This window comes from Heterocephalus glaber, unplaced genomic scaffold (assembly GCF_053883595.1).
Source record: "Heterocephalus glaber isolate CG9 unplaced genomic scaffold, H.glaber_assembly_v1.0 deba00001553, whole genome shotgun sequence".
NCBI lineage: Eukaryota > Metazoa > Chordata > Mammalia > Rodentia > Bathyergidae > Heterocephalus > Heterocephalus glaber.
This window is the reverse complement of record NW_028258344.1, coordinates 2,874,228-2,901,229: the sequence shown is the minus strand read 5'-3', so window position 1 is coordinate 2,901,229 and position 27,002 is coordinate 2,874,228. Positions and strand designations below refer to the sequence as shown.

The following is a 27,002-nucleotide window of genomic DNA, read 5'->3' as shown; positions in this document are numbered from 1 at the left end:
ATCCTTGTGCTTGTGAGGCAGATGGTGGAACCACTGAGCTAAATCCCAGCCCTGTGAACAGGTTTTTTATGTTTCTGCACTCTCTCCTCTTTCTTCATTGACTTCAATCAGTCTTATGTTATTCTTCTTTGCATTGTCTAGCAGCTGCTGGATTGATTTCTCATGGTCCCTTACAATTTTGAAGCAATTTTTCTTTTCCTGGTCACTAATCGGAATCTTATCCTCTATATTTGTAATTCTGTCCTCACATTGGCTCATTCTGCTGTGTCGATTTTCAGTGGAGTTTTTAATCTCCTGGAAATCTGTTTGCATCTGCTTTATGGATTCCATTTGTTTCCTGTGTTGTGATTCCATCATGTTCCTCCGCTCCTCTCTAGATTTATCAACCATGTCTTGCACTATGAGCACAATCTCTGCTGTTATGTGGGAAATTATTTCCGATTTCCTTTTTTCCAGATCCTCTTTTGTTGCCAGTTCAGGGAGTCCAGGTGGTTGAACATTAGAGTGTTCCATCTCATTTCCCTTTGGGGTTGCTGTAGGTGATCTGGAAGTCTGGTTTTGAGACTTATTTACATGCCTTCTCATTTCGATGGGGGGGGTCGTGCTGTTGGTGCCCGTACAGCTCACTTCCTCTGCACTGGGAGTAGTGGAACGTCTGCAGGGAGGCCCCTTCCTCTGCGCTGGGAGCAGTGGAACAGTGGCCCAGAAGCCCCTTCCTCAGGGCTGGGAGTGGTGGAACAGCAGCTGGGAGGCCCCTTCCTCTGCGCTGGGAGCAGTGGAATGGTGGCCCAGAAGCCCCTTCCTCTGGGCTGGGAGTGGTGGAACAGCAGCTGGGAGGCCCCTTTCTCTGTGCTGGGAGCAGTGGAATGGTGGCCCGAAGGCCCCTACATTTGCACAGAGAGTAGTGGTACCCCAGCAGCTCTTGAATCAGTCATTTTGTTTTCCCAAGTCTCTATTTCCTCATCCAACTTTTAGGGCAATAGTATCTAGCAATAATATCAATTTCAGCTATTCTACAGTTTTATTTTATAAATCAGTTGAGAAAATGCAAGTTGAAATGCTTTACAGCCTTTACATAGCTTCTATGGTCTTTATTTCTCTTAATTTAAAAAATGCTGGTTTTTCCCAAGGTGTTCTTAACTTGAGATTTCCTCTTTTAGAATTATTTGGAAACTATATTTACATGTTGCATAGGAAACAAAAATCTCATTAATTAATAGTCAAACTGTATTTCCCCTAAGTATATGATACTCAGTTTATCTGTTTTATTTACCATATTTCTTCTATGTTCCTACAAAAATGAATTCTACTTCAGAAGATAATTTTTCAGCATAACTAATATTCTACATTTTCTAAAGGTAGAGCCATAACTTTATATAAAACCTTTCTAACACCTGATTGCATTCCCAATTTTTTGACTTTGAAAAGGAAAACACTCATTTTGGTATACATCTAAGTTGTTGTTTGTTTTTCTTTCCTTTTTTTTCACATGGTTTTCTGTTCACATTTCCTGATACGGGGTAATTTATTATTTTAATCCTGAATATGTTTTATTTCATTTTAACATCTGTACAGTCTTAATCTCTTTGGTTTGCTCTAAGAGAGTATCATAGCTCAGGTGGCTTATAAACAGCTGAAATTAATGTATCGTAGTTCTGGATACTGTGAGGTCCAAGATTAGAGCACCAGGACATTCTGGTGAGGGCCTCTTCTAGAATCCTAAATGGTATCTTCTTGCTGTGTCCTTACCTGGTGCAAAGAGTGCGAGGACTCTCTTGGGCCCCTTTGTGAAGGTACTAATCACAGTACGAGGGATCTGCATGACCTAATAACCTCCCAAAGACTTCATCTCCTCATACCATCCCTGTAGGGGTTAAAATTTCAACATACGAATTTTGGGAGAGCATGAATATTCATACCACAGTGCAAGTACTTAAGTTTTACTTTAAAATTTGTATGAAGAGGCAAGGCCATGATAAGACAGATATAAAAAGATTCAGAGTCTGAACAAAATAGATACTGAATGTACACTTCAAAATAGCTAAGATGGTGAATTTTATTATATGTTTTTTACTGATACACACTTAATACATACGTACATATAGTTTTCTATATACATATGCAAAAAGACACAGAGAACTAGATCATGAGGTGAATAACAACTGTGAACCTAAGTCACTGAGCCATTTCTACTAACATTTCATCACTAAGTAACAAAGAATCGGAAGGTGATCAGTTCTCTGACTGCCTAGAAAGGGGAATGGCAAGAGCTAAAGAAAAGACAATAGAAACTTGGGTAATTTAAAAGTACATAGGAGCCAGGAGGTCAGTGCCTCAGAGTGGGCAAAGACAAAGACTCTCCAAGCTAGCCACTATTTATTGTGCACACACAATAATTGGAGGGATTATTGGCTGAAGATCTTATGTTGATGAGGATCTTAGGTCATGAGCATCTTATGTTGATGAAGGTGGTATGGAGAGCATTCTTACAATAGTAATGGGATGAGATAGCAGGTTAATAAAAAACTTGTCTTTCCCCCGGGTGGTTCTCAAAGAACCAGAATGTCTTCAGCTGATGTACGCTTGCCCTTGAGTGTTACAACATCATGGGACTATTGCGGCCTCAACTTGTAACTGGAAGCAAAATAGAGTTATGTTTTTGAATACTACAGCCTACTCATGGGCAAGGTGACATTAGGCCTCAGAGAGCTATAGTCATACTTTAATTATGAAATTATTTCCCCCACAAATTTATGTAGAATGGCTCTCAACAAAAAAATCTTGAAGGGAACTAATAGTCATATTACCCCATTCTAATACACCTATTCTTGAAAATGATATTAATCTGAATAAAGCTGCAACAGAAAATCAAAGCCATTTACCCACTCTTTCCCCTATATTAAAAACTACCCCCTAGAATGGTTGCGATCTGCGTCCCTCAAACTCTCCTTTCCTTTTTCTAGCAGTCACAGTTGAATAATTATTCTTACCCTGTAAAGTTGCTCATCATTCCATTGCATTGTATGGGACATACAACTTCTGCTCTTTTATTTTGATGACCAGATCTTAGCAATCACTGCAACATTAAATAGATGCAGATGCTACAGATGGATGTGTCATGTAGCTTTACACCACCAGAAGGAGCTCTAAAACAGACTACAGGGAAAAGTTAGACTTGCTGGCAGAGAGGGGGAAATGATATATTGCCTACAGATGGAGAGTATAAACCACATTAAAACTTAATAAAGGATTACAGAGTGGCTGAGGGAATTATAACACTAAAAAGTCTTCCAAAATCAAAATATAAATGCCTAGAGGCATTATGTTAGCACTGTTTTTATTTTTTTAAGGAAAAAATACACAAGAAATGATTCAATTAATGTAGCCAAACAAGGCATAATATTGTAAAGAAGAGTGAATTTACACAGAGCTTCTCAACCCATCCAGCTGCCAAAATATTTTTTCCAGTGGATGAACATGAGCATGAAAGGATGATTAGAAGGTGCTCAAAGTTTCCCTCAATCAGAAATCTCTCTTCTGATTAAACCCTGGCAACTGGAATTCTTAATACTTGCATTCTACCTTAAGAGCTTTAATTATGTCCTAACCATCCTAGTGCCTGTAACTGAATTTAAGCTTTACTTCAACTTGGACAGGTGACACTCATCATGTTTAATGGCACAATCCTTTACTTCCTTCTGTGTGTCTGTGTCCTGATCTCTTCTTATTAAGGACACCAGCTGTATTGGCTTAGAGTCCACCATAATAACCTCAGTGTACCTTGATCACTTCTCTAAAGACCCTGTCTCCAAATGCAGTCACAAGCTGAGTCAAGACTTCAATGTATGAGCTTTCAGAGGACACAGTTCAGCTGTAACACTCCCCCTTGTACCAGCATTGCTCATACATCTTAAAATTCTGCAGTGCAGTGAAGAGTGAAGTAAGGTGGCTTGGAGGCAGTGCTGAGGGCCCTGAATGTGAAGTGAGGCTTGCATTGAAATGCCAACTTGACCACTTTGTAGCAGTGTGGACTGGGAAATTATTAGCCTCTTAGCCTTCATTCCTTCATTTGTAAAATAAAGCTAGAAATACTTTTCTCACCAGAAGGTGTTGAGAATCAAAGGAGGTGATGGATTCAAAAAAAGGGGCCCAGTGTTTCTCAGGTTTGAAGTGAAGCCCTTGAGGGCTCCCACTGCCTGGAGAGATGGATTCAAATCCTTCTCAGAATCAAGAGAGTCAAGAGAACCCCAGATTCCTGTATCCAACAGAGCCTTTCTGTTGTGGGAGGGGCCCAAGTCTTAGACTGTCTAATGCTTTCCATGGAAACACAAATAATATATAAACACTAAAGCAGGAAATTAAAAACTATTGTTTGTTTTAAATGTTTATTTAATAAACTAATTCTTTAAACATCCATGCATACCATGACTATACAGAAGTCCCTCATTATCTGCAATCCCACTTTCTGATACTGAAAATAAAACACAGTACAGTAAGACATTTTGAGAGTGAGATACCATGATCACATAACTTCCATTATTTTATATCATTGTAATTGTTTGACTTTATTACTGTTGTTAATGTCTTTCTGTGCCTAATTTATAAATTAAACTTTATCATATGTGTATATGTTTAGGAAAAGCATAGTATATGGTCAGTTCATACCTATCTGTTGTTTCAGATATCCACCTGGGGACCTTGGAATGTATTCCTTGCAGATAATAGGGAATTGCATAGGGTGTGTGCGACCTCAATTGGAAGTAGGTCAAGTGTCTAAATTTTATACTGTGATTAATTTGAAGCCGGGCCCTTCCACCACACCCTAAAGCAACTCACAGGGAGTCTGTACCCTGGAGACTTCCACTTCTCTCACTTCACTCTGCTAGATTCTTTCTGGCTCACGCTCTTCCTTCACCACACTTGACAAATAATTAACTTTCAGGCCTTGGTTCCAATAACATTTCTTTGTGAAAGGAGTCCTCCACCACCCCTGTCATGTTCCCCTGGAGGCTGATCTGAGTGTCACACACACAGACCACTTTAGCCACCTCATGATTTCATGGTACTCTGGGCTTCATCTTTACAGCAGTTTGTCATTTAATCTCTACCTCTTCCCCAGAGTCTAGGCTGCCTCCTAATGAGGACTATGTCTGCTTGGCTCAGCCATCTCTCTCCATAGCCTTCATGTGCTCTCAGTAACTACTTACATCAGTCAAGAAGGGAATTTAAGATAAATGTTACTGTGCAGGACTTGGATCCATATGTAGGCTTCTGATGCTCTTTTCCATGAGTGGCAAAATAGACCTACTTCCATTTACTAAAAAAAAAAAAAAAAAAAATCCATGCAAATCCTTGTAAGAACAGGCAGTTATGATGAGTAGAATGAGAGATAAAATATTACTACCAATACGGATAGTGTAACTTTTTAGGACTAATGACAAAACCTTCTGGAAATTACATCATTAAGGCAAAATTATCTTTTGCATCTTGCTTTAGTTTGGATCTGGAATATTTCCCAAAGGCCTGTGTGTTGAAGGCTTGGTCTCTAGCCTGAGACTCTAATTTGCAGGTAGTGGAACCTATTGAAGGTGGATCCTAGGGAAGGAAGTTGAGTCACTTGGGGATCTTGAGACCCTGCTCCCCCACTTTTTTCTTCCTGGGCACCTTGAAATGAGCAGCTTTGTTCTACCATGTGCTTCCACCATGATGTATGGTGCCACCACACACTTAAAGTGATGGGAGGCAACTGACTATGTATGTAAACCTTGGAAACTTGAGCCAAAACAAACATTTCCTCCTTTGAAGGTATTATATCACAGCAATAGAAAGCTAACACACATATCTGTTGTAGAAAGCTAACACATGACATGAAAATAAGAAAAACCATTTTCCTGGCACTGTGATCCTTCAGTGGTTTAATTTTCACAGTGGTAAGATTGAGCAGCAGGAGTATATAACTGTTTGTTCCTTTATCATGAAAAATCTATTTATGAAAACTGAAACAAAGAACATTTCTTGGGACACTACTGCTGTAAAACAATGTTTTCTTCTTATTTCTTATCCATCATACAAACTGTGGATTGTATCTTCAAACTGATTATTATTTGTTTAAGTCCGATAGCTCACATAGATGACCTGGGAGGCCAGGGAGTCAAGTAACTGCCTACTTCTATTCTATATAGTTGTTGTGTTAATGAGTACCCATTAAAAATCCATCAGAGAAGCAAAGTGAAGTTAATTACATAATTTTGAATAGCTTAAGCTTGACTCTACTAAAATTTAAAACCAAGAACCTGGGTCATTGCCAACCTAAGAAAAATAATCTGGCTTCTAAGGCCCATGGGCATTAGAACTGCAGCTCGCCTAGAGAAGGAGGGAAAGACTCAAGACTTGGGCAACTTTATTCATTCAACAAATGTCTGCTCCATGCCTACTGTAGACCCACATTACATTGGAAACGGGAAAGCAGATCCCATGGAAAGCTCAGGGGTCTCTTCCCTAGCTGCCACCCAGGAGAATCAGTGCACTTGACCCACTCCTTTTCTGTGCTTGCATTCCAGGTAACTCAGAAATTTTCTATAACTAGTACCATTTCCTATCCCAAACAGAATCATCATCTCCTTGCCCCAAACTTGAACATTATCCTTTCCTCACTATTTTGTTCAGTGACAATGCCATCCATTCAAATAGCCCACACTAGACATCCTATAGTTATTTCAGTCTCCTTTCTGTCTAGCTTTCACTGGCCTTAGTTATCTTTTTAAAATACATGAGTAAAAATTGATAATTCACTCTACTCTCTTTTCCAGTTCAGCACTGTGTCTAAGCTTATAATAAATTCATCCTCAGGGGATTTTAGTTTATGGAAGTGATTGAGTGGTGATATGGAGGGAATGTGATGGAGTGTAGATATGTTAGGTAATGTATTATCTATCATTTTCCAAGAGAATGGGCCACATCACACCAGGCAGTGCCACAGGGAAAGTGCCAGGTTTGGTTTGGAGGCAGAAGCTGAAACAAGGGGTAAGCTGAGGCCGGGGCCATTACTGGGTTTCTGAGGAAAGGAAAAGTAGAGCAGAGTACAGCTTAGGTCTGGCCAGTCAGGACGTTTCTGGTGGGCTCTGGGACATAGGGGCTAACCCTGTTTAGCTAGCAGCTGAACCTGGTTGGATTTAGGGCAGGAGAAATGCTGGTTTGGTATAAATTAGTTATGCAGGAAGGTGAGTGAGAGCACAGCCTTGGACCTGCCAGTCTGTATATGAAAGGCAGGCTCTAGGCAACCGGTCCACTATCCCCAGGAATTAACTCACTCTCAGAAGGGCAATTTCTCCCCAGGTCTGTAAGACTTCTGAGAGATGTCAAGACATAATAATATACAGAAATTTTAAGAATTTTAATGAGCATAAGGCTCTCCCAAGACAATTACAGAACATCTAACCTCTTTCTCACTCCTGCACCAATGCCCACAAATGTCCCCTTATGCGCCTCCCACTTCCTTCTGCGGGGAACTGAACCTCTCCTCCTTTCCCAAACAAGCCACAGTCTTTCATGAATCTTTTTTAAATTTCCCTGTGCTGTTTCTACCTGATATAACTTCTCCCTTCCTAGCTAGAGAGATCCAATTTATTTTAAGGCTTAACTCCATAGCAGAATAAAATTGCTGCTTCTTCAGGGATTCCACCATCCTTTTTACTACCTCTATTGTAGCACTCACGTTGGTTATATTTAATTGTGTGTGTACCTGCCTATTCATTGTGTAAATTCTTTGGAGACAAGCAACTAGTTTAGTTTTTCCTCATATTTCCAGTGTCTGGCATAGAGCTTAAGCACAATGTAAGATGCAGAATATGAATTGTACACATGATTCTGGAAATAATTCCTTTGTTCTGAATGTTTGAGGTGTTAAAATGAAGCAGTTTGGAGTATTTATACATCCACTCTCACATGCAGCTAAAGCTAATTTTCTTTACTAGCATGCAATCACAAAGTCTTTTAGCAAGTTTGAATTTAAGAACACATATATGGACAATTGTTTACATGGGGGTTCTTTGATCGCAAGCCAAAACCTGGATGTTTGGGGTCTGGCTAATTTAAGCAAAAACGGAAGTTATCTAGAAAAATATGAGCAGTACCCAGAATCAATGAGCTTGCTGGAGAAGCAGAATTTGAATGGATAGGAACACAGGTAGCTCCAACAAGAACAGCTTTTCCGGGGCAGTGACACTACAATAAATCAATATAGCCATTCTCAGGCTCTGTCACTTCATTCAAGATTTAAATTTCGTGAGAGATACACGCTGTGGCTTGGATATTGTTTTGGTGTACCTGAGCCTTCACTGTTACTGAAGGTTTGCTCTGCAGGATTGTGCTATTGGAAAGTAGTACAAGTTTGGGAAGGTGGAGCTTGCTGTAGTTTGAATCTTGAATGTTCCCCAAAGGCTCATATGCTAAAGTCTTCGCCCCCAGCACCTGGGAGTATTGGGAGGCAGTGGAACATTTAGTAGGTATAGTCTAATGGAAGGGAGTTAGGTGCTTAGGGGAAGGTTGCCCTTGAAGGGGATGTTGGCACTCCAGCCTTTCCTCCACCTGCTTCCTGGCCATCATGTGGTAAACAGCTTCCTTTGCCGTACACTCCTACCACAAAATCAAAAGCAATGGAGTCAGAACTTATAGTCTGAAACCTCTGAAGCTGTGAACCAAAATAAACTTTTCCTCCTTTAAATTTATTATCTCAGGCATTTTGTCACAGTTATAGAAAGCTAACACCGCACTAATAGGAAGGGTGTAAAGTACTTTCTGTGCAACATCTTGGTAGTTTCTCATGTGACTCCCTGAGTTCTTAGAGAGGGTTGTTACAAAGGAGAACCACTTGTCCTCTGTCTAGTGGTCCCACGTGTCCTCTGTCTGTTTCCTGGCTAAAGATGTGACATCTCACCCTGACACCGACACCCACCATTGCCATCTTCCATTTGCCATGAAGTCCTCACCAAAATTGAGCTGATGCAGTTGTTATGCCCTTGAATCTCCAAAACTGTGAGCTAAATAAACCTCATTTTCTTCATAAACAGTTGTGTTGGGTATTTCATTGTAGTGGTGGAAAGCTAACGCAGTGCCTCTGTTGGCCTCACTTGGGTTAGTGGCAGCCATCAGCTTGCTGAAGCAAGGATGACTGGCTACCAAATGAAATCTAGTGTGAGATGAGACAGACATCAAAGAGAAATTAGTGTTCTGTGATGGACCCTGATTACCATAAAAAAAAACCTACAAGCATCTTCTACATTTATGTCCTAAAATCAACTAACTCAACAAAATTATGACAATCCTATTTTTTAATTGAGAGCCTCTCCCTCAGAGAGAATAGACCCTTCATCCAATAAAAATAGCATTTTCATTTTCCTAAACTACTAACTTTTGAGACAGTAGATATGCTGTGACAGGACTTGGTAAGAGAGCAGTAAGACAGATGGCCAGAGATACAGCCATATGGGTAAGTTCCCACCTGCACTATCCATCTGGAGAGCTGCTCAATCAGGATCATTGTTGGAGAGTGGCATATAGCAATGGAGTTCTGCGACAGCCCTTGCAGGCCAGTGCTGTGTTACAGCCCATTTAGCTACTGGGTGCAGCTCCTGGAGTCTGAGTGTTGAAGGAGGTATTGGCTCAATTAGGTGGCTTTAAAACTCTACGTCTGGAATCATAACTAGGGAACATGACCATTTCCTCTGGGACATTTTCCCTGCTGGATAGAGGAGGAAAATTAAATTAGATAAACTAAATTCCCAGTTCTTCATATGTAACTATCCATGTTATGATGGTGAGTTCAAGGGCTGTTATTTGTCGCTATGTCATCATGACCATGACCCAGCCAGTCTGGACACAGCAGTTGAAAATTATATTAATAAAAAAAAATTTCTGTGGTTATTTATATTATCTGCATTATAAAAACTACTTGAAGAAAGAATGTTTCTTAAACTTGAGGCTTTATTTTAGCTGGCATATTACTCCTCTTATTTCAAATATCCTTTTGGCCAAGTTAGAAGTTCCAGTTTTTGGGGGCCGGGGATTTAGCTCAGTGGTTTCGCAGCCTGCTGCACAAGCACAAGGACCCAAGTTCGGTCCCCGGTACCAAAAAAAAAAAAAGAAGTTCCAGTTTTTTCACGGTGTATAATCTTGTTCATCATCAAGTTTCTTAGTGGCTTTTTTCTCTAGGATTGGCGTCCAATCTCTTACATTTTCATATTAACTTCTATTCATTTTTCTTTCTTCTTTTAATAAACTGTCATATTCTTTTGTAGCAGAGGGCCAAAATGTCTTTTGTACTTTTGCCTCATTTATTATTATAGGAAAATCTCTTATATTAAAACAATACATTTATAGTTCAAGTTATTATAACAAAAAGAAATCTGAGCAGTCATGTGGATAACTGAAAGTATTTTTAAGACTGTGATATTTTTAGGCCACCAGTCCTGTAGATAACTGGAACTATTTTTTAGAACTGTGATATTTTTAACCCTCCCTGAAATGACAGGTGTGTCAAACAAGACACAGAGATTAATATTTTTTAAACACTTTTGTCTGAAGCTGCTGGATTAAAAAACTGCCTTATAGCTTTGCTCATTTAACAGTTCTCACACTTTTATGCTCTTGAACACATTATGATCCTAAAATGTATTGAGAATTTGTCTTTATGTAGACTGTATCTATTGATATTTATCACACTAGAAATAGTGGAAAGTTTCTTTTTAATATGTAATATCTATAAAATAGCATTAATTTAAATAATATATTCACTTTTAAATTATGTTTCTAAAATAAAATAAATTAGGAGAATGGCATGTATTTCTACTTTAACAATTTTTTAGTGTCTGCTTAAAAGAAAGCTGGATTTTCATAATCTACTACTGATATATGTCATTTTGGTTGAAGTATATGAAGACAATCCAGCTTCACATGGATATGCTGTCAGAAAAAAATAGAAGAGTATTTAATAACTTTCTCAGATAACTGGATATTCTTTGATCAACATTGAAACTGAGCACTGGTAATTTCTTTTCTTTTTCTTAATTTTGAGACAGTCTAAGTCGCTAATTTTGCCCAGGCTTGGTTCAGATTTTTTTAAAGGGTGGTTGCAATGGGGAAACTTCAACTACATCAGGGAAATTTCCTCCCTATTACACTAAAACATCAGCCTGCCTCACACTTTAACTGGATATTATACCCATATGTGGTTTAGTAACTTCTAAATATTGATACATTTTATATAACAATGTCCCAAAAGTCATACTTATTAATATCATTATTAATTTCATCAACATTCTTTTAAGTTATGTATCTGAGAAGCTCACTGTGGCAAAAACAGATTTTTTGAAAACTAACTTTTGCTTCTAGCTGTGTGTGTGCATGTGTGTTCAAAGGTTGTTACCTCAGAATGCTTAGAGAATTTTTTACTGATTGGAAAACATGATTCTAAATCTTAATTCCTAATAAAAATGACCTTTTAACCAGATTGGTCTGCATATAAGTTATTATTACTTCTTTTGCCTGTTCCCCTTTTTCCCCCTAAATATTTTGTTATTAAAAATTATATAGCCCCCACCCACCAGCAACCAGCCTGCGGTTGGTGAGGACCTCGGCCGGCCGCATGGAGCCAGCTCCATCCTGCCCTCTCCGCCTCTGGCCTCCTGGCTGTGCCGCTACCTGGTTCCACACAACAGAGGCACAGGCATAAAGGCCATTGTCCCAAGCTCCAGAAGATAGAGCAGAAGTGAACAACAGAGAGAGGGCCTCTCTCAGCCTCCTTGATGAAAACTGAAGCCCACTGGAAAAGTGAAGAGAATCTCTGCAGTAAGGGCACACCAGACCACCGTACTTGGTAAGTTGGAGGGATGATCACCTCCCATCGGAACCTGCACTATCTTCAGGGGAAGGGCAGCTGGAACCTGCAGTAAAACCTTGCAGAGATCAACCCTGCAGGAGGACAGGGAGCTCAGCTTGGGACTTGCAGCCAGAAATCTGCCTGAATCTCATGGCTCTACTACTGGCTTGCTGAGACTCATTGACTTGTATCTGCACACTGCTGCCCATGTTGTCTAGTGTGACAGCAGAGACATAACCTGAAGGAGGCCCTTCATTTTTTTTTTTCCTATTTTCAAAATTATTATTATTTTTTTGCTTATTTTTAATTTTTATTTTTTTCTTTTTCTACCCTTTTCAAATTTTTATTTTTTTCTTCTTTTTTATTGTTTCTTTTCTCTTTTCTCTCACTCGCTCTCTCACTCTCCCATGTTGTTCTTCATCTCCCTTTCTGTTCCTGTTCTGGCCCTAATTTGGATTTCTTTATTTTTCTTTTCTTTTCTTTTCCCTTCTCTAGATTGTCATTAGTTTGAAAGGAAAGTGAATACAGTTTCTAGCCTCCCTATTGCTGTTAGGTTGTTCTGTTCTCATCTTTGTTCTTTTGTTCTGTCTCTTCCTCTTGTCTTCAAGAGTTTCTGAGAGTTTGCGTGATCTTCCTGTGTCCTCTGGCCTCACTGCTAACCTTCCCCTATCCTAATACCTATCTGTCCCTCCCTCCCCACCTCCTCCTAACTCCCCATCCTGAAGGGTAAAGTTGCTCTATTGAAGAGTTTATTCACTATAAACATATGTTGGGTTGATCCTCAATTTTGATTTAATTCACACAGTTAAAGATGATAGATTAATAACTACCACAAATTGTTGTTTTCTAAGCTGTGCTTGATGCTATGGTGTTGCTGATTGTATCACTTGGACTAAGATGTTGTGATTGATTAATCAGTTGTCCTTCCTGGTATAATGAAACTGAGATAACCTCAGAGTTATTAAAGACTCAAAACCTAAAGACCAGCTATATCCAGAAGACACCTCTGAGAAGCAGTCATTCCATAACGGTTCTAATTACAAGCAACAAAGATACTTACAATAAGCAATTTTGAAGTATCAACCCAGGAATTAAACCAAGGACAATACCAAAAACAAAAATGAGAAGACATTTACGCAAGGCACAAACTGAGACTTCTATCCCAACCAAAAGCAAATTCTGGGGTAAACAAGGTGGAAAAGTCTGATAACCAACCACCTGGGCACCCTGAACTGATAGCACAGGAAGTAACAAAATAGATGAATGAGACTCTAGAAAAATTCAAAACAAATAATTTCCCAGATAACTGCAGAGATGGTGAGCAGAGTGAAAGACATTGGAGGTTCTAGAACAGAAACAGATAAAAAAAGTAGATGAGCTCAGAAACATGCTGGAAGCCATGAATGCCCAGCATAAGAAATGGAAATCATGATCACCCAACATAAAGAAATGGAATCCATGAAACAGATTCAAACAGATATCCAGGAGATTAAAAACTCCATTGAAAGTATTCACAACAGATTAAGAGAATGTAAAGATAGACAGGATTGTGGTTAATGACCGTGAAAACAGACATTTCTTAAAAATAGTAAGGTAGGGCCGGGGATTTAGCTCAGTGGTTTCGCTGCCTGCTGTGCAAGCGCAAGAACCCGAGTTCGATTCCTGGTACCAAAAAAAAAAAAAAAGCAATAAAAATAATAAGGAACCACAAGAAATCAATCCAGCAGCTGCTAGATGTGCAAAGAAGAATAACATAAGACTGATAGGAGTCCACAAAAAAGCAAGAGAAAGTTCAGTTTACACACATAAAAATTATAGGTGTTCATTGTAGAAAGAATTATAAAAACAATAAGTAATGAATTAATAATCCATAATCCTACTAACAAAGGTAACAGTGGTAGGGCACTTGCCTGTCAGGTGTAAATTCTGGCAAGGCCCAGGGTTCTATCCCAGCACAATGGACAAATGTGATAGTATTATCAGTTTTTGGTACACAGCGCTCTCTTTTCTCTCTATTTTATCTTAAGTAGTCATTAAAGGGAATGATCAACAATAATGTGTGCCCTGAAATCACTTTCACATTTCCCATCTTAACTACAGCTATTAGCCAAGTTTTCTTTTCTTTCTTCTTGCTTTCTTGCTTTCTTTCTGTCTTTCTTTTTCTTGGAAGCAGTTCCATAACCTCTTTCATATCATCCTATAACAGTTTTCTATTGGCAGGTGTATAAAGTTACCATAAATTTAGTGACTTAAAACAACACAATTATTCTTTTATCATTGTAGTCTCACTGAGATAAAAGGAAGGTGTTGACAGGGCTTTATTCCTGTCTAGAGGGTCAAGGAGAAAAATCTCTTCTTCACTTTTTCCAACCCACAGAGGCTGCCTGTATCCCTTGGTCCATTGCCTCCTCCGTCTAGTTTCAAAGCTAGCACAGGTGAGTCCCATCCTTCTCGCACTGCCACCTCTCAGATTCTCTCTCCATAGTCAGGTCTCCCTCTGACCAGTGCCAGGAGAGGGCCCATGTGATTTGATTGAGCACATGCAGACATTCCAGAATAATCTTCCCATCTGAAATCCTTTAATCAGATCTTCAAATTTTCTCTCTCCGTCTATGGTCAGTATTCAACTTTGTCTTTTTTCCCATTGAGTGGTCTTGGCTTCCTTACCAGAATTTCTTTGAGTGCATATAAGGGTTTATTTGGAGCTCTCTATTCTAGTCCATCAGTCTATTTGTCTACCTTGATAACAGTACCACAGTTCCAATCACTATAGCTTCATAGTAAGTTTTGAAGTCAAGAAGTTTGAATTCTACAGCTTTGCTTTATTTGTGAAAGACTGTTCTGACTATTCAGGGCCCCTTGATGCTTCATATGAATTTTAAGTTTTCTAAACTTCTATGAACTTTTCTATTTCTGCCCCCAAAAAGTTATTGGAATTTTGATAATGATTGCATTTATCTATAAGTTGCTGTGTTTAACATGGACATCCTTATAATACTAAATTCTCTAATTCATGAACATGAAATGTGTTTCCACTTATTTATGTCTTCTTTAATTTCTTTCAGCAGTGCTTTAAAGTTTTCATTGTACAAGTCTTGGTAAATTCCTAATTATTTTACTTTTTTTCCATGCTATTTTAAGTGGGATTGATCTCTTGATTTCCTTTCTAGATTATAAACAATGAAACCATGAGAGTTGTACTATCTGCAAAAGGGCACTGAAGGTGACTGAAACAGTGGGAGAGAAAAACTGCGTTGAAAGAACAAGCCTCAAAGCATGACCTCCTTGTTGTGTCATGGTAAAACTAGAAAGACACAGACACACACAGCATACATGGTTCCAACCACCTGAGTCAGTTAAATGGATTTGTTAGCCAACATCAAAATACTATGTAGCACTCTGTGGAACTTGAAGGTAAATACAATAACTAAGGAAATCCAGCCTCACAAAGCAAGTAATAGACTAATGCACTTACCTCTCATTCTTTTAACCAACATTCATGTATGAGATATTTACAGGACAGAAACTGAACTAATTGCTAGGGATCAAAAGTGAGCAAGATAATACTGTCTTATTTTCTTTAATTAGAGTAAAATCAATAAGTATAGAGCCGGGGATTTAGCTCAGTGGTTTCACTGCCTGCTGTGCAAGCACAAGGACCCAAGTTTGATCCCTGGTACCAAAAAAAAAAAAAGAAAGCAAAGAAAATTCTAATTTGCTGAGGATTTAGCTCAGTGTTTCTGGTGCCTGCCTTGCAAGTGCAAGGTCCCAAGTTCAATCCCCAGTACCAAAAAAAAAAAAAAAATCAAAATGTTTGGGCTGGGGATTTAGCTCAGTGGTTATGCCACCTGCCTCACAAGTGCAAGGACCCAAGTTCGATCCCTGGTACCGGGAAAAAAAAAAAATTCTTGGCTGGGGATTTAGCTCAGTGTTTCCGGCGCCTGCCTTGAAAGTGCAAGGTCCAGAGTTCGATCCCCAGTACCAAAAAAAAAAAAAAGAAAAAAAGAAATGATTTAAAAAAAAAAGTATACAATTAAATTTTAGTATTCTCTAAAATTAGATTAACAGGAAATTCAGAATGCTGGAGAATCAGTATCTACTGTTTTATTTAGGGTGTGGGTAGGTAAAATGGTGATTTGAGATAGCAGGAGTAGAAGGTGAATTTTGACTTGAATCAGGAATGAATTGTTGTAGGACAGGGAATTCACCCCACAGCAGCTTTGCAAAGTTTTGTGTATGAATGATTATGGAGGATTTGGGACAGCTCAGGTGGTCAAATGTTGAATTAATAAGTAAATGTACCTCCACGTTTGTGTGGGAAAATATTTACAGATAATGTAGGGAAGGTAGGCAAAGAAAGGGTCATAATAGACTTGATGTGTCAGTCTCCAGAGTTGGAGTTTTTGGGGGGATAAATGAGAACCTCCAGAAGATGGCTCCTAGGAGGTGAGAGAAAACATATATTCCAACAAACACTTGTACATCTATTTTAATAGCAGCTTTATTTGCAATGACTAAAAACACCAAGAATGACCTATGTATTCATCAAGAGTTAAAGAGATAAATTGTAGTATATCTATACCATGAACTACTGCTCAGCAAGAAAAATGAACAAGCTAATATTCCACATACACAGTGTGGCTGAATCTCAAAACCACAATGCTAAGTGAAGGAAGCAGATATAAATTAGTACATACTGTATAATTCCATTTGTATGAAATTCTAGAAAAGATAAACCTATATTGACAGAAAGCAAATTGGTAGTTGTGCGGGACCAGGTATAATAGGGATTTCCTTACAAGGAAACATTACATGAAATATTTTGTACCATAATCATCATAATCATGATGGTAGTTATATGGCTGCACAATTTGTCAACACCTATCCAACTGCACACTTAAAACTGATAAATTTTACTGCATATAAATTGTACCTCAATAAACCCAATTGAAAATGAACTTACATATATACATATTTGTATATCTATATATACAATTTTACATATATAGTTTACATATGAATAATTTGTGTGTGTGTGTGTGTGTGTGTGTGTGTTACTAAGAATTACACCCAGGGCTTTTTTTTTTTTGGTACTGAGGATGGAACTTGGAACCTTGCACTTGCTAGGCAGGCAGTGGAACCACTGAACCACAGCTAAATCCCTGGCGCCCCAGAGCATTCTTAATGAGCTTTTTAATTTTTTATTTTGAAAAAAGTTCTAAGTTGCTAAAAAGTCTTTTTTGAAATAGATTTGACAACTTCTATGAAGTACCTTGGAAGACAAATTAATGAAACTGACTCTGGAAGAAATATAAAATTTGAATAGCACCTATTAAAGAAAGTATATTCCTAGCTTGAAAACCTACCTGTATGACAACAATAGGCTCATATACATTTTAACGGATAAATTATATCAAACAATTAAAGCAGAAAAAAATAAACACTTCTCCCCTCATTTTAAGAAATCAACATTGTGGGGCTGGGGATTTACCTCAGTGGTTTCACCGCCTGCCTCGCAAGCACAAGGCCCCGAGTTCGATCCCTGGTACCAAAAAAAAAAAAAAAAAGAAATCAACATTGTGCTAATTCTAGAATTGGATAAAGATAATAGAAAAGTATGAACATAAATAAAAATTTACTTAACAAAATAAACTATTGGAAGTCAGATCTGGCAGTATGTAGTATGTAGAAAGTGGTTTTATTATAGGAATGGCAGTGTTGGTTCAGCATTGGAAGATCCACCCCCATGAGTGATCATTTTAACAAAGGAAAGGAAAAAGCCATCTGATCCCATCAGTAGTTACAGAAAAAGTATTGGACTAAATTCCACAGCTGTTCATGGTAAAAGCTATCAGGAGACTGGAAGTAGAACAGAACCTTCTCAACAGGTCAAAGACATGTACTCCATACTTCCAGCAAAAACGCCTTATATGAATGGAGAAGATAAAATGCTTTCTCCCTAAGGTGGGGAACAAGGGCAGATATGCTTACTCTTCATCTGTCCACTAAACTTTGAAACATAGGCCCAATCCAAAATAATCTGGCAATGAAATGACACAATTAGGATAGGATTGGCAAGGTAGAAGCAAAATCTTTATGTATAGATGAAATGATCATCTACAGAGAAAATACTAAGAAATCTCTAGGAGCCCCTAGAACTTGTATTTGAATTTAGCAGGATTAGAAAACACAAGGTATATATAAAAATTCAGGTCTGTGTATACTTGCTATAAATGAAGAATTGGATATTGAAATTTAAAAGTTATGTAGAGTAAAAATGACCTAGAAAAGTTAAAAACAAAAACAAAAAGTGTTGTAAGACGTTTAGTACCTAATTTTAAGACTTCTTCTAAAGCTACAGTAATCAAGGCAATGTTGGCATAAGGAAAGACATAGATCAATGAAATAAAACAGAGAATCTAGAAATACAACCACACGTATATGGTCCACTGAGTTTTGAAAGATTATTTAATATTAACATTTTAACTGAAGAGCAGAGGAAAAGATAATGTTTTCAACAAATGGTACTAAAACAAATGGTATGCGTATATAAAAGATTAATCTCAACTCTTTATTTCCATACATAAAAGATAACTTGAAAAGATCCATGAACCTAAATATGAAAGACTAAAACTATAAAACTTTAAGAGGAAATTATAAGGGAAAATGTTCATGAATTTAGGGTATGCAAGAATTTCCTAGGATACAAAAAACATGATGCATAAAAGAAAAAAAATTGATAAATAAGGTTCCATCAAAATTTAGAACTTTAAAAGACATCGTTAAGAAAATGAAAAGTAGTCCTTAACCAGAAGGTATTTATAATACATATAACCTATGACCACAATATATAAAGAACACTTACAGCTCATTAATAGACAACCCAATTAAAAAGTAGACACAAGATGATGAATAGCCAGTACTGCACAAGGAAAGGTGTGCAACACTAGAATCAGAAAAATACTAATCAGAACAATAACAAGATTGTATTATACTCATTAGGGAAATTAAGTTAAAAGTTTTAAATGTCAGTTTAGGTGTGAACCATTTAGAACTTTCTAATATTGCTAATGTGCGTGTCCATTTTAGAAAACAATATAGAAATTTCTTGTATTACTGTTAAGAACCAACAGTTCTGTTCTTAATTTTTTACTTAAGAGGAATGAAAACACATGTTCACAATAGATTTGTACATACAGGTTGACTGTCCCTTATCTGAAATTCTTGGGACGAGAAGTGTTTCAAATTTTTGTTTGAAATCCACTTGATCTGCAAAGAGGATAGCTACTCCTGCTTTTTTGGGAGGTTCCTTTCACATGAAGTATTGTTTTCCATCCTTTAACTTTCAGTCTAAGAGTTCTTTTTTAAATTAAGTGTGTTTCTTGTATGCAGCATATTGTTGGATCTTGCTTCTTGACCCATTTTGCCAGTCTATTTCTTTAGATTGGTGAATTGAGACCATTAACATTAAAGCTTATAACTGATATGTATTGACTCATCCTTGTCATGACCTTTTCCTGTTGTTGGATTCTCCCCCTTTGTGTTTAATTTCTTGTCATGCCTGATGGATTCATTCTGCTGGGCTTCCTGGGGTTGTGATCCTCATTGTCTTTTCTTAGGGTATTGTCTAAAACTTTTTGCAGTGCTGGTTTGGTATTCATGAAGTTCCTAAGGTGCTTTTTGTCATGAAAGTATCTTATTTCTCCATCCATTTTGAAAGATAGTTTTTCAGGGTACATCAATCTGGGTTGGAGGCTGTTTTCCTTTAGGGCTTGGAATACATCACTCCAAGCTCTTCTTGCCTTGAGGGTTTGCATTGAGAAGTCTGCTGTGATTCTGATGGGCTTTCCTTTATATGCGATTTGTTTCTTTTCTCTAACTGCTTGTAGAATTTTGTTCTTCTGTTGGATTTCTGGAATCCTACCTATTATATGCCTATGTGTAGATTTTTTTTTTTTTTGGATCAAGGTGGTCTGGTGTGCCTTTATTGCAGAGATTTTCTTCACTTTTCTGATGGGCTTTAATTTTCATCAAGGGGCCTCAGAGAGGCCCTCTTTCTGTTGTTCACTTCTACTCTATCTTCTCAAGCTCAGAACAATGTCCTTATGACCCCTGAAACTCTGTGGTGTGGATCCAGGTAATGGCTCATCAGAGCTGGGGGGGTGGGGTGCTGGTGCCCACCTGGCTCCCCTCCTCAGCACTCTGTGGCAGTGGTATGGCAGTTCCAGAGGCTCACCTCCTTGGCACTCTGGGGCGATGGTCAAACAATTTGTTTTCTTCCCATGAGGTACCTTACAGCTCCACTTCTCTGATTCTTAGGGTTCCTTTTAAGGGTCTCAGAATTGCCACTGGAAACATAGTTGCCTAAAAAGGAAACTCTGAGTCAAGTACCCATGGGATCAATTCATATCATTGACACCAAATAAGCTGTATTGCACATGCATTAAGTTGGACAAAGCCTGAGTTGCCCTCCACCAAAGATCAAAAGAAACTGAACAATCTCACAAAATGACCTTAATGATTTACCAAGAAGGAAAGGAGTTCCTAAGGTGCAGCTGGTGATGGGTGTTAGGTTAGCTGGCCAGATTTCCTGAGAGTTGACAGATAAGAAGCTAGCAACCCCAAATCATTTAGACAGTGTGTTGCTTAAGGCAGAGAAGACATCATTAACTTCCTGTTTGCTTCAGTTTTTCCTTGTCCCTCAGTACCGTGGGGCTGCAGTAGGGACCAGATGGATGTGGCACATGTGGTTCTGGGTCGCGCTGAGGCATACCAAACGTAGGAACCCCTGAATATCTATAGATGCTGCTGGCAAACATTCCTGTATGGCTTTTTGGAAAAATATATTATATTTGTTTCCCAGGATGTTAGTAAATTTTCCCTGGGAGGGGTAAGTGAAACCTTTATCTTTACCAGTCTGAAAGAGAGAGGAAGAGGGAGAGACCTGGAAAGTAAATAAATCTGAGCAAATTGACTGTTGATATCTAAGCATAGAGAAATGTAGCAGCTTCATAGAGAATTTTCTCCCAATGGGATAAAGGAGAAAAATTAATGCAAAGTTTTGAGCTCAATGTCTGTTACAGAGTAATCACATGATAAATTCAGATTGTACTAATGTTAGTAACTGTGATGAGGTAACAAAGAACAAACAATTGCCTATTTTCTTAAACCTTGGCACCATCAATTCTTTTTTTTTTTTTTTTGTATTAGGCACCATCAATTCTTTTAAACAGTATCAGTCTGTTTTTGCCGCTATAACAGAATATCACTGATTTCATAAATTATAACAATAGAAGTTTCTGTGGCACATGGTCTGGAGTACAGCACTAGTCCTGGCACACTGCTTCTAGCGCCACCAGCACTATGAGCTAGCATTTATTAGGGGCTCATTTAGTCCTCATAACAACTTTATGGTGGAGGTACTATTATCTCCATTTTATAGATGAGGAAACTGAGGCACAATATCATACAGCTAAAAAATGGGGGAGCTGGGACTAGAATCCATGCAATTAGGATCCAAATCCTGGTCACTTAACAATCGAATCATATTGCTGCTAAAAATAGCAAGTGAAACTAAATGAATTTTAACCTTCTGGTATCATCTTCTTTGGGATAAGAATTTACAAAATCTTTTTCCCATTCCTTTTCTGATCCTGCTCTTAATGAAGGCCATGTGGATGTTTCATTCCTTATAGTCCTTCCTTACCACATAAAAGTACCAACCAGCTGAGCCAACTAAAGTTGCCAGAAATTAAATGGAAAATGTATAACTCTGAGAACTTTTAAACTGGGTAATATCAGAATCAGTAGTTTTTATCTGTCGGAGTTCATGACCATGGCATGGTACAAAGGATGAGAGATTACTTGGAGTCAATGTCTAATTCAAACTCCAAAACAGCCCAGAGGGATTGCCTTTAATCAAGACCCCTCAACATGAGAGGGTCTCATAAAGACAGCCCTGAACTGAAGCTTCTGTGGCTTTTTATTGATAGAACTAAGAAAGACAGGGGAGGGTCAGGATGGCCTGTTACATGATTGATCTAAGGGCCAGTCTAAGCAATAAATCAGAGTATGGGAAGGAAAAGGCCAGAACATTCATTCCTTAAGGCAATGTGTTTTGATCTGACTTGGACTTGTGGCCCTGTGGGCTTTTTATCTCTAACCATGCATTCTTCAAGGTCTTGGGCTTTTGGCCCTAGAAGTCCCTTATCTCTGCATATCCATCTCATACATGCTTCTGGCCAATGCCCCCACATTTGTCCTAGAGGAGAATAATTCTAAGCATGTGTTACAACTACTCAAAACCTCTCTTGGAGTCATTATTGTCATATTATTACGGCCATTATAGTTTGGGTCTTAAATGTCACTCAGCCCATGCATTGAAAGGTTGGTCTCCAGTCAGTGGTGCTACTGGGAGATGGTGAAACCTTTGGGAGGTAGACCTAATGGAAGGAAGTTTAGTCATTGGGGATGTGCTTTTGAAGGGGTTATTGGATCCCTGCCCACCCCCTCCTTGCAGCTACCATGAGGTAAGCAGCTTTGCTCTGCTCTGTGCGCCCCACCATGTTCTGCTTCACCACAGTCCCAGAAGCAGTGGAGCTAAGTGACCATGAACAAAAACTTATGATGAGTCTAAATAAATCTGTTCATTTCATAAGTGGGTTTCTGAGATATTTTGTTACAGAGATGGAAAGGTGGCTAACATAACAGCTCATGCATGAGCTGGGGCCTTCTGTTCTAGAACCCTGACTTATAAATAAAATTGACTCGAGGGCTCATGGCGTTCAAACCCATTTCTCATATGTTCCTTGTTTCTTTCAGGGGCTCTATTTTCATGGCTTTTGCCTCCTGAGGTCCTGCTTCTTTACACAGGTCTCCATGTGTACACCTTTTATCTGAACTCCTCTTCATCAGCCCTGCAGTGTTGGAATGTCACAGTCTTCACAGAAGAGTATGAGCCCAGGGTGGAATAACATCAGTGCAAACTACTTTGGAAAGAAAGAAGGAAAAACTTACTTATTTTTTCTCACTTAGGATTTTACATCTGTTACTGAGAATTCCTCACATGTTCCTTTCATAAGCAGTCCCTGCTCTCATCTTCCCATTTTCTCACCTCTTCTACTTTTCTTCCCTGTGGGGGGCCTTGCCCCCCCGCTAGAACTCTTGAGTGCCTTTTACGGACATATCCGGGCCTGCTGCAAATCTACCCGGCAACAAGGAAGTAGCCCCAGTACCCTCCTCTTGCTCCTCCCCTCTAGCCCTACGGTATATATGTTGTAACAGCTTCTGCAATAAACGAGACTTGATCAGAAACCTGTCTTGTCTCCATCTCTCGTGTCCCCTGTCCCCTCTCATCCTCGCTCCCCCTCTAGGGTCTCCGTTGACTTACCCGCGGGCCGGGACACTTCCCTATAACAGCAAACTTTAGTGAACCTCAGGATCACCTAGAGGACTTACTGAAACGCAGACTCCTGGACCTACCCACACCATTTTGTTTAGTCTGTTGGAAGTAGGATTTACCAGAGGATCTGCTCCTAGATAGTCTTGATGTTAGCCTCAGACCACATTTTAAGAAATACTACTTTGGGGCTGGGATGTAGCTTACCCGGAAAGCACTTGGCTAGCATGTGCAAGACCCAGTATTTAATCCTCAGCACTGCAAAAAAACAAATACTGCTTTCAAGAAATAAATTCTTGGGCCGGGGATTTAGCTCAGTGGTTTCGCCGCCTGCTGCGCAAGCGCAATGGCCCAAGTTCGATCCCCAGTACCAAAAAAAAAAGAAATAAATTCTTTTCTAGGCCTCAAAAAGAGCAGTCATACACACACACACACACACACACACACGGATCAAACTCAGGACCTTGTGCTTGTGAGGCAGGCATGGCACCACTGAGCTAAATCCCCAGCCCTAAAGAAAGCAGTTTTATCTCCTCTATCAGCCAGCACACCACCAGCCCAAAGGAGGCTCACATTGTACTGCGGGCACTTATCAACATATTTTTCCAACAAATACAGTTCACTTCCTGCTATGATCTAAATGTCCCATTTAAAACTGCTGAAATTAAATTGCGTGCTCACTTGGCCCTTGGCCATGTCATGATGCCACATGAAGACCTTGGCCAGTTGCTGGCACTGTGCTCTTGGACTTCCCAGCTCTACCCCTTAAAAGAAAAAGGATGTATGTCACTGTGTGTGTGGAGTGGGGGGATAAATAAAAAAGACAGTTTGGTTTTCTGGGGTGGCCAAGCTTATAGAAAAACAAATGCTAAGGATAACAGTGTGTGCTGGGTGTCACACACACAAAAAAGGAAACCAAGCTGAGTTGTCAAGACCCTGGCAGGAACAAGAAACTAGAAACATTTAACATGTGCAAATACTGAATAGTTTCTCTGGTGTGAGAAACTGAAAGTGTAAATAAGGATTAGAATGAATAATTGATTATGTGAAATAGGAAGAAAAGGTCCAAAGGGGAAGGGGAAGTGGGAGGGCTAGGGGAAAGGAAAGAAGAGAAAGGAATAAATATGAGAAAAGGAAAAAAAAAAAAAAAACGGAAACAAAGTCTTTGTAAATAGGGAAGGGTGGAGGAGTTGAAGGGAGGGCAGGGGAAGGGGGAAAATCTAAGAACCAAGATACATTATGTAAAGGTACAAGTTCCCAAAGATAAATGTAAATGTATTGTATACCTAAAATGTACCAATAAAAGAATTTAAGAAACAAAAACAAAAAAGAAACTAGAGACATTTATAGCTAAATGGATGCACATTGAGGCCATACTCTTAAGTGAAATAAATAGGACACACCTGTGTAAATACCACATAGTTTCTCTGTTTTGAAAAAAATAAAAGTGTAAATAAGACCCTAACAGAAAAGAAATCCGAGGCCTGGAGCCAGGCCTCAGCAGGAAAAGTGATTCTGGATGGAAAGGAACTCCTTCACAGTGGCATATAGCCTATATCTGGATGTCCCCCAAACCCTCATGGAGTCATAGGTGGGGCTTTTTGGTGATAGAGGGTGTGTGATGCTGGAATTAAGGATGTGATGCCGAAATAAAGGATGCAGTGCTGGGATTAAGGTGCCCCATCCTGGGTGTGGATGGCACCACCCATAAGGCAGGTAGTTTGGAAGGGATAAAAGGGAGAGGAAGGCTGTTGCTGCTTTGGTACTTCACTGCTTTGCTGCTTTCTGCCTGCTATGAACTGTTTTTCTCTGTGATGCCTCTCTGCCATGCCACCCTGCCTTGGAGGCAACTGACTATGAACTGAAACCTCTACAAAGTGTAAGCTAAAATTAATCTTTCCTCCCTTAACTTGTGGGTGTTGGGTATTTTTGTCTCAGCAATGAGAAAAGTAACTAAGACAAGTGGTTTACCTGGGATCTTCAAGAAGAGAAAAAAATTTTAAAGCACATTCAGTATTTTCCTAGCCTATAAATAGACTGTAGAAAAATTGAAAAAGAGAATGCATTGGATGTACCACCAAAATGTTACTTACGTACTATTTTATGCATAAGAAAATGTATAATGCCAGCTGTGGTAGTGCATACCTGTAATGTCAGATCCTTAGGAGGCTGAGACAGGGCCATCACAAGTTCCAGTTGTTTGGGCAACTCTGTCTCAAAATAAAAACTTTAAAGGCCTGGGGATACAGCTCAATAGTAAAGTGCTCCTGGGTTCAATCTCCAGTACTGCACGATGGAGGAGGAGGTGGAGGAGGAGGAGAAGGAAGAGGAGGAGAAAGAGTAAGAGGAGGAGGGAGAGGAAGAGAAGACAATGCTATAAATGCTGCTTGCTCTAGGAGCAATATATATCCTTTGGAAAAATATATAGAGAAGTACAAGGAAGAAATCATAAATCTGTAATCTCTCTATTGGGAGATAACTACTATAAGCACTTGTTATATTTTTTGTAGTACCCTTAAAATATATTGGAATTATATAGAATACATCATTTCATGATTTTTCACAAGTATCCTGCAGTCATTTCCCCCAGTAAAGGCATTAAATATTTGGTTGAATAAGCATCAGTAATTGACTTAACTACTGACCTCTTACTAGGCGTTAGATTGTTGTTACTTTTTCACCTATCAAAAATAAGACCATAATGAGTATAAATTCCACTGCTGTTGAATATTTCTTTTTTCTTTCTTTCTTGGAGGAGGGGGGTACTTCTGAATATTTCTTTAGAAATAAATTTCTGAAAATCAGTGTAGTGGGTTTTGCCATATATTTAAACCAGAAGGTCTGGTTCACATGTGTGCCACCTCTTCACAACTCTGTGTTCATCCACATCACATTGGGAGCTTGAAATTGACCAGGGAGATTGGGAAACACTCCAAGTCACCCTGTTTTCTCCCAGTTGCCTGATTGCTAAACTTCACCAGTACACACTGGAGAAATGTGGTGAATTTTAGTTTTATCAATAGTGTTTAAGAATGCCTTCTCACATAAACACTGGATATGACCACTGAAAGTCACATTTAATATTTGCCAATTGAATGTCTGAAAATATCTCATTTTACTTTGCTTTTCATTTCTTTACAATGAAGTTGACATTTTAAAGAACATAATGTATATTTTAAGATCATTGTTTTATTTATAATTTCTTCCTTATTTTCTAATCCAATTTATTCTAATATCTTATGGACAATGTGCCTAGTAAAAAAAATTCTTGGATTTATACATGAAAGAAAACTCATAAATGAGGGATGTCTTTAGTAATTTCACTAGTTTGTACCCATAAAGGGGAGATAAACTTCATGGATGACAGATAATAGTTATCCTCTGTCAACTATATATAGTTCAAGGAGGGAAAAAATTGTTGCAAATATGGTCATATGCAGTTTCTTGTCCTTTTTTGCAACTGGACATAAAAATCAGAGCTTTAAGCCAGGCATGGTAGCATATTTCTGTAGTCTTAGCTACTTGGGACAATAAAATGGGAGAGTCTCTTGAGCCCATGAGTTGGAGAACAGCTGGGGAAATATAAAGCAAAACTTAGGAAAAATACTAACTGATAACAAAAATCATTTAAAAGGCTAATATTTGAGAAAAATGTGATGTCTCATTCCTATAACAAACCCAACATAAACTCAAAGCCTGCATGGGTGCAAGAAGGGACTCATATCTATT

The 27,002-nt window shown here is 38.7% G+C and overlaps 1 long non-coding RNA gene across 1 annotated transcript in view; it reads left to right on the top strand.

Moving 5' to 3' along the window:
- LOC147824119 (uncharacterized) overlaps positions 1–23,188 on the top strand; it is a 40,896-nt gene extending 17,708 nt beyond the window's left edge. Inside the window, exon 4 of the long non-coding RNA XR_015442692.1 lies at positions 22,697–23,188. This is a non-coding gene — a long non-coding RNA (uncharacterized LOC147824119). The remainder of the gene's footprint in view (positions 1–22,696) is intronic.
- The last annotated feature ends 3,814 nt before the right edge of the window (positions 23,189–27,002 follow it).